The following is an 8,535-nucleotide window of genomic DNA, read 5'->3' as shown; positions in this document are numbered from 1 at the left end:
TAGCTGAAGGTTTTCATGGTGGAGGGAGGGTGGAGAATCCATCACCTGACATTTGATGCCCCATCAAACTGGTATTAAAGGCACAGGATCCCAGACCCATCCCAACACTGCCTCTAGAAGAGATGGACAACCAAGAAACTGAAACTCAATCCAGACAAGACTGAGGTGCTGTCGGTCAACAGAGAGGGCGCCTGGGGGGTGTTGACTCTCCAAAGCAGGCCATATTTTGAGCCTCTAAAATGTTTGTTCTCTTGCTTACCCCATCCCCATACCTGCTTCTGGGCTCCATTGTTCAACCCCCCCCCCCCGTGAGAATTTTGCTGAACTCGCAAAATTTGACAAACTTCCTAATATTCTTTCCCCACCAAAAATGGGGAAATAACCCAAGCATATATAAAGCAGACGAAACTCTTCCTCATGCCGCTGTGGCCCCAGAGGAGAAAGCAATTTAAAAAGTATGATGGGAGTAATTATAACTCAATAAATTATAACTGACAAAGCATTTTGAGGTAGATGCTGAGCTGATATAATTTAGTAGGTCACGCTTCTGGATCCTGCCATCTGGGGCCCAGATCTCTGGGATGTTTCCTTTTATCAGCTCTAGAGGGAAGGTGGCTCAGGGGTAGAGCATCTGCTTGGTAACTAGAAGGTCCCAGGTTCAATCCCCGTCATCTCCAAATAAAAAGGGTCCAGGCAAATAGGCGTGAGAAACCTCAGATTGAGACCCTGGAGAGCCATGAATGGGGCTGTGGCTCAGTGGTAGAGCATCTGTTTGGTAAGCAGAGGGTACCAGGTTCTATCCCCGGCATCTCCAACTAAAAGGTCCACGCAAATAGGTGTGAAAAACCTCAGCTCGAGACCCTGGAGAGCCATGAATGGGGCTGTGGCTCAGTAGTAGAGCATCTGCTTGGGAAGCAGAAGGTCCCAGGTTCAATCCCTGGCATCTCCAACTAAAAAGGGTCCAGGCAAGTAGGCGTGAAGAACCTCAGCTTGAGACCCTGGAGAGCCATGAATGGGACTGTGGCTCAGTGGTAGAGCATCTGTTTGGTAAGCAGAAGGTTCCAGGTTCAATCCCCAGCATCTCCAACTCAGGCAAATAGGCATGAAAAACCTCAGCTTGAGACCCTGGAGAGTTGCTGCCAGTCAATCACAACACAATACACAAAAGCTTACATTCCGAATAACATTTGGTTGGTCTTAAAGGTGAAACTTGACTCCTGCTTTGTTCAACACCAAACTGACTTTCTGCGAGGAACTATACAGGGGACCGCCCTTGAAGACAGCCTAGAAACTGAAGCTCATCCATCACACAGCTGCCAGGCTGGGTGGATTACAGGGATCATATCGCCCTGGTGTTGAAAGATCTGCACTTGATCCCCTGCCTATTTCTGGGCTCATTTCAAAGGCCTTTGGGGGAAGGGACCCAAAACTCTTGTCTCCTGCCGTTTCAGATCAGCATGTGTCCCCAGAAACTCCTTTTCAGCCCTCCCTGAGGTCTGTTTGGGCCGTCTCTGTTTTCTCACTGAGAGACAAGCGGAGTTATAGATCAGTGCAATCAAAATCGATCATAACATATACCACAAGCAATGCCCTAAAAACAGAGCATACAATCAGGCCAGGGAAATCAGGCTCCTGGGGTGTTGCCAAAATTCAGGGCAACGTGAGGGAGATGAAAAATACCGCTTCCCCCCCCCCTTCTCCTTAGTTTCTCACAGGTTTTTTTTTCCTTTTAGGAAACTTCCTTTTTGCTCAGAGAGCCAGTTTGGTGTAGTGGTTAAGTGTGCGGACTCTTATCTGGGAGAACCGGGTTTGATTCCCCACTCCTCCACTTGCACCTGCTGGAATGGCCTTGGGTCAGCCATAGCTCTGGCAGAGTTGTCCTTGAAAGGGCAGCTGCTGTGAGAGCCCTCTCAGCCCCACCCACCTCACAGGGTGACAGTTGTGGGGGGAGAAGATACAGGAGATTGTAAGCCGCTCTGATTCAGAGAGAAGGGCGGGATAAAAATCTGCAATTCTTCTTCAATTTAAGAGAGCTAACTTTTTTAGGTGCCTAAAGTCATCTACATTTGCAAAGAAGACGTGCGCGCTATAATTGTACCCAGCTAAATTAAAATCCTTTTATGTTTAATGAGAAGCTGGTTTTATTTTCCATAGCCTTGAGATTCCTTAGTAACTGAAATCTCTGGTCAATAAGCTTGTATTGAAGACCAGAATCTGAACTCCCCCCCCCCCTTCCTTTTCTTTCTTTCTTTGGTTGTTCTGTGTAGATTAAAGATAAGCATAAGAGAAGCCATATTAGATCAGGCCAATGGCCCATCCAGTCCAACACTCTGTGTCACACAGTGGCAAATTTATATATACATATACACACACACACACACTATGGCTAATAGCCACTGATGGACCTCTGCTCCATATTTTTATCTAAACCCCTCTTGAAGGTGGCCATGCTTGTGGCCGCCACCACCTCCTGTGGCAGTGAATTCCACGTGTTAATCACCCTTTGGGTGAAGAAGTACTTCCTTTTATCCGTTTTAACCTGTCTGCTCAGCAATTTCATTGAATGCCCACGAGTTCTTGTATTGTGAGAAAGGGAGAAAAGTACCTCTTTCTCTACTTTCTCCATCCCATGCATTATCTTGTAAACCTCTATCATGTCACCCCGCAGTCGACGTTTCTCCAAGCTAAAGAGTCCCAAGAGTTTTAACCTTTCTTCATAGGGAAAGTGTTCCAGCCCTTTAATCATTCTAGTTGCCCTTTTCTGGACTTTCTCCAATGCTATAATATCCTTTTTGAGGTGCGGCGACCAGAACTGCACACAGTACTCCAAATGAGACCGCACCATCGATTTGTACAGGGGCATTATGATACTGGCTGATTTGTTTTCAATTCCCTTCCTAATAATTCCCAGCATGGCGTTGGCCTTTTTTATTGCAGACGCACACTGTCTTGACATTTTCAGTGAGTTTATCTACCACGACCCCAAGATCTGTCTCTTGGTCAGTCTGCCAGTTCAAATCCCATCAACTTGTATTTGTAGCTGGGATTCTTGGCTCCAATGTGCATTACTTTGCACTTGGCCACATTGAACCGCATCTGCTACGTTGACGCCCACTCACCCAGCCTCAACAGATCCCTTTGGAGTTCCTCACAATCCTCTCTGGTTCTCACCACCCTGAACAATTGTCATCCGCAAACTTGGCCACTTCACTGCTCACTCCCAACTCTAAATCATTTATGAACAAGTTAAAGAGCATGGGACCCAGTACCGAGCCCTGCGGCACCGCACTGCTTACCGTCCTCCACTGAGAAGACTGCCCATTTATACGCACTCTCTGCTTCCTATTACTCAGCCAGTTTTTGATCCACAAGAGGACCTGTCCTTTTACTCCATGACTCTCAAGCTTTCTAAGGAGCCTTTGATGAGGAACTTTATCAAAAGCTTTCTGGAAGTCAAGGTAAACAACATCTATCGGGTCTCCTTTGTCCACATGTTTGTTCACCCCCTCAAAGAAATGTAACAGGTTAGTGAGGCAAGATCTTCCCTTACAGAACCCATGCTGAGTCTTCCTCAATAACCCGTGTCCATCAATGTGCCTACTCATTCTGTCCTTGATAATGGTTTCTACCAACTTTCCCGGTATTGAAGTCAGACTGACTGGCCTGTAGTTTCCCGGATCTCCTCTGGAACCCTTTTTAAAGATGGGGGTGACATTTGCTACCTTCCAGTCCTCAGGAACAGAGGCAGATTTCAATGAAAGATTACAGATTTTTGTCAGAAGATCCACAAGTTCAACTTTGAGTTCTTTCAGATACACAGGTTTGGTTTTGTCTGATTACAGACACGATAGATAAGAATCTGGAATTTGCCATTAGATAGTCTGTAAAACAGTAGGATTTTATAATAATATTAAAAGGTCATAAAAGACTTGTAGAATTCAAAGGCAATATCTATGTACTAATTTTGAATACTGGCAGGTGCAATGAATTATACTTTTTATTAGGGTTTGTAGACTCTTTCGGGATCAAGTGCCGTGTTCTACTGGAGAAAGTTTTCCTTCCAGACGTCTGGAAGGAAAACTTTCTCCAGTAGAACCACGGCACTTGATCCCGAAAGAGTCTACAAACCCTAATGATGTTACCAGCCGTGAAAACCTGAAATCTTTGATAATTATACTTTTTTTCTTTGTCTTTTTAGATGTAGCAAAAACTGTAATCTACTCTCTTATTTTCTGCACCCTACCCCTGATCCTTTCCCCAATTATTCCCCCGGTAAAGCTTAATAAAACTTGTTAAAACACCCAAAAATACAGCTGCCCAGATTGCTCCAAGGGCAGGCCTCTGCAATCCCGTTCCAGCTCCTAGGCGGTGAGGATCCAGCGCCGGGTTTTGCGCTCTCTGCCCGGCCCCTGCTCGGTTTCCTGGCTCCCTTCCCAGCCGCTTCGGATCCAGGTTTCCAATCCGGGTTGCTCCTCCCGGCTCCCTTCTCGGCTGGCTCCGCTTCCGGGCTTTCCATCTCGCCCCCTCCTCTCCCTGCACTTGCCCCGGCTGAAGTCTGGCATTTGCAGGGGAAGGCGAAAGACCCCCCGATGGCAGCGCACGGGACCCCCTGCAGCAGGCAGGTGAGAGCAGAAATAAATGGGGTGGGGGGAGAAACTGACCCTGGAGCAGTATGGGGAGGGGACTTGGGGGGGCCTCATGGGCTGAAAAAGAGGGGGGGGGAGGAATTTGGCTTGGAGAATGGGGGGGGGGGCTCCAAGGTACCGTCTGGAGGGAGGGGAAAGTTGGCACCAGTTTGTAGGAAGGCGCAAAAATAGCAGTTGGGCAGGATTGCCCCGAGTAGTGTTTCTGGAGTGCCCCAGCCCCCCCCCCCCAGGGCTTGCTGGGGGGGGGGGCGCCAGGAGCAGAGTGGGGCGGGGGGGTCTCCAGGAATTCAGCTGCCCCCCTGCTCTTGGGTACCGTTTGGGGCCGTCTGGAGGGGAGGGGAAAGTTGGCACCAACTTGGAGGAAGGCGTAAAGGGAGGATTGCCGCTGGGCAGCGGTTTTGGAGCGACCCCCCCCCCCCCCAGGGCTTGCTAGGAGGCGGCGCCAGGAGCAGAGTGGGGAGGTGGAGGGTAGGGTTGCCAAGTCCAATTCAAGAAATATCTGGGGACTTTGGGGGTGGAGCCAGGAGACATTAGGGGTGGAGCCAAGATCAAGGCTGTGACAAGCAAAATTGAACTCCAAAGGGAGTTCTGGCCACCACATTTAAAGGGACGGCCCACCTTTTCAATGCCTTCCTTCCATAGGAAATAATGAAGGATAGGGGCACCTTCTTTGGGGGCTCATAGAATTGGACCCCCTGGTCCAATCTTTTTGAAACTTGGGGGGGTATTTTGGGGAGAGGCACTAGATGCTATACTGAAAATTTGGTGCCTCTGCCCCAAAAAACAGTCCCACCAGAGCCCCAGATACCCGCAGATCAATTATCCATGGTTTTCTATGGGAAGAAATCTCCATAGGGAATAACAGAGTTCCAAGCAGACATTTCCCTCCCCTCCCCTCCCCCGCTTTCTGACGACTCTGAAGCGGCGGGGGGGAGGCCCCTCCAAACCGGGGGATCCCCTGCCCCCACCTGGGGATTGGCAACCCTAGTGGAGGGGGGGGTCTCCAGGAATTCAGCTGCCCCCCCCCCCCTGCTCCTGGGTGCCGTTTGGGGCCGTCTGGAGGGGAGGGGAAAGTTGGCACCAGTTTGTAGGAAGGCGCCCAGGGAGGATTGCGACTGGGCAGCGTTTTGGGGGGTTGCAGGGGGCGGCGCCTTTTGGACGGCTGGGGAGCCAGGCGCAGAGGGGGGCGAGGTGTGTGTGTGTGTGGGGGGGATCCTCCAGGATCTCAGCTGCCCCCCCCCATGTCTCTCCCCAGCGGGCCTAGGCGGGGGGAGGGAAGAGAAGATGCTGCCGCGCTCGCTGCGCCTCCTGCTGGACGGGGCGGGCGAGGTTGGAGTGACGCTCAGCGCCTTCCGCGCCCGGGAGCCCGAGGCGGGCTGCGACCCTCCGACGACGCCGGCTGCCCGGGTGAGTGGCAGAAGCAGCAGACCCCCCCGCCCCCCCGCACTCCTGGGCGTCGGAAGGGGGGATCCGAGCGCGCGACACGTGTCCGCCTGGCCCGTCTCGTGGGGACGCGCGGACGGGGGGGGCCTCCGCGGGGCTCCGAGCACCTTCAGCCGGGAGGGGGCGGGGAATGCGGGCGGGCCGGGTTTGGGGAAGTGCCCGTCGGAGGGCGGCTCCTCGCGAGGCGGAAGGGAAAGAGCGGCGGGGAGGGAAGCCAGCAGCAAGCGCCAGCAAGGGGGAGAGCGGGGCAGAGGCGTGGCCCCCACCTGCGGCGGCCCCCCCACCTCGGGGCTCCTCTCTCTCGCGCAGCGCCTCCTGCCTTCCCCGAGGGGGCGCCCTCCGTTCCCGGGGGAGGGCGCTGCGGGTGCGCGGGTGGGGGGGGGGGCGCCGGGCCCATGAAGGTCTTCCTGCGCCTGGGGGGGCTGCCTGGAAGCGGGGGGGGTCGCCGGAGGGGGTGCTGCTCACCCGGACGCGCTGGTACTGCCTGCCCGCCAAGGTGAGCGCGGGGCTGGGGTGCGGTGGGGCCCGGGGGGGGGGACAGGGCTGAACCTCCTTGGCGGGAGGGGGGGCTCACCTGTCTCCTTCTGCCCCCTCCCATCTCTGCCCCCCCTCCCATCTCTGCCCCCTCTCCCATCTCTGCCCCCTCCCATCTCTGCCCCCCTCCCATCTCTGCCCCCCTCCCATCTCTGCCCCCTCACATCTCTGCCCCCTCACATCTCTGCCCCCCTCCCATCTCTGCCCCCTCACATCTCTGCCCCCCTCCCATCTCTGCCCCCCTCCCATCTCTGCCCCCCTCCCATCTCTGCCCCCCTCCCATCTCTGCCCCCCCTCCCATCTCTTGCCCCCTCACATCTCTGCCCCCTCCCCATCTCTGCCCCCCTCCCATCTCTGCCCCCTCCCATCTCTGCCCCCTCCCATCTCTGCCCCCTCCCATCTCTGCCCCCCTCCCATCTCTGCCCCCTCACATCTCTGCCCCCCTCACATCTCTGCCCCCCTCCCATCTCTGCCCCCCTCCCATCTCTGCCCCCCTCCCATCTCTGCCCCCTCCCATCTCTGCCCCCCTCCCATCTCTGCCCCCTCACATCTCTGCCCCCCTCCCATCTCTGCCCCCCTCCCATCTCTGCCCCCCCTCCATCTCTGCCCCCTCCCATCTCTGCCCCCCCTCCCATCTCTGCCCCCCTCCCATCTCTGCCCCCCTCCCATCTCTGCCCCCTCCCATCTCTGCCCCCTCCCATCTCTGCCCCCCTCCCATCTCTGCCCCCCTCCCATCTCTGCCCCCTCCCATCTCTGCCCCCCTCCCATCTCTGCCCCCCCTCCCATCTCTGCCCCCTCCCATCTCTGCCCCCCTCCCATCTCTGCCCCCCTCCCATCTCTGCCCCCTCCCCTACCTGCCCCCTCCCACCTCTGCCCCCCTCCATCTCTGCCCCCCTCCCACCTCTGCCCCCCTCCCATCTCTGCCCCCCTCCCATCTCTGCCCCCCTCCCATCTCTGCCCCCTCCCATCTCTGCCCCTTCCCATCTCTGCCCCCTCCCATCTCTGCCCCCCTCACCATCTCTGCCCCCCTCCCATCTCTGCCCCCCCTCCCACCTCTGCCCCCTCCCATCTCTGCCCCCCTCCCATCTCTGCCCCCCCTCCCATCTCTGCCCCCCTCCCATCTCTGCCCCCTCCCCTACCTGCCCCCTCCCACCTCTGCCCCCCTCCCATCTCTGCCCCCTCCCATCTCTGCCCCCCCTCCCATCTCTGCCCCCCTCCCATCTCTGCCCCCTCCCATCTCTTGCCCCCCTCCCATCTCTGCCCCCCTGCCCATCTCTGCCCCCTCCCCCTACCTGCCCCCTCCCACCCTCTGCCCCCTCCCATCTCTGCCCCCCTCCCATCTCTGCCCCCCTCCCATCTCTGCCCCCCTCCCATCTCTGCCCCCCTTCCCATCTCTGCCCCCTCCCATCTCTGCCCCCCTCCCATCTCTGCCCCCCCTCCCATCTCTGCCCCCCCTCCCATCTCTGCCCCCCTCCCATCTCTGCCCCCCTCCCACCTCTGCCCCCTCCCATCTCTGCCCCCCTCCCATCTCTGCCCCCTCCCCTACCTGCCAGGCGCCGGTGACGCTGTGGGAAGAGGCCGGCGACGGGGTGATCTACGCCGTGAGCCGCCGGGCGTCGGGGGGCGCCAGCGGGCCCGTCGAGGGCTCCTCGGTGGGGGTGAGTGGCGGGTCCCCTACGAGGTGGGGGGTGGCTGGGCTGTGGGTTCGAGATCCTCCCTCCTCCTCCTCCTCCTCTTCTTCTTCTACCTGGCTCTTTGGGGCTCCGCAGGGCGAGGAGGAGGAGGAGGAGCGGCGGCGTCCGCCCCGTCGGAGTGCCCCCTTCCTCCGGGCCAGAGCCGGGCGCTGAAGGCCCGCCTCGCTGCCGGGCCTGGTGCGCCACCTGCTGGAGGCCCCCGCGCTGGGCGACCCCTA

The sequence above is a fragment of the Heteronotia binoei genome, unplaced genomic scaffold (assembly GCF_032191835.1).
Source record: "Heteronotia binoei isolate CCM8104 ecotype False Entrance Well unplaced genomic scaffold, APGP_CSIRO_Hbin_v1 ptg001979l, whole genome shotgun sequence".
Taxonomy (NCBI): Eukaryota; Metazoa; Chordata; class Lepidosauria; order Squamata; family Gekkonidae; genus Heteronotia; species Heteronotia binoei.
Note: the sequence above shows the minus strand (reverse complement) of the source record.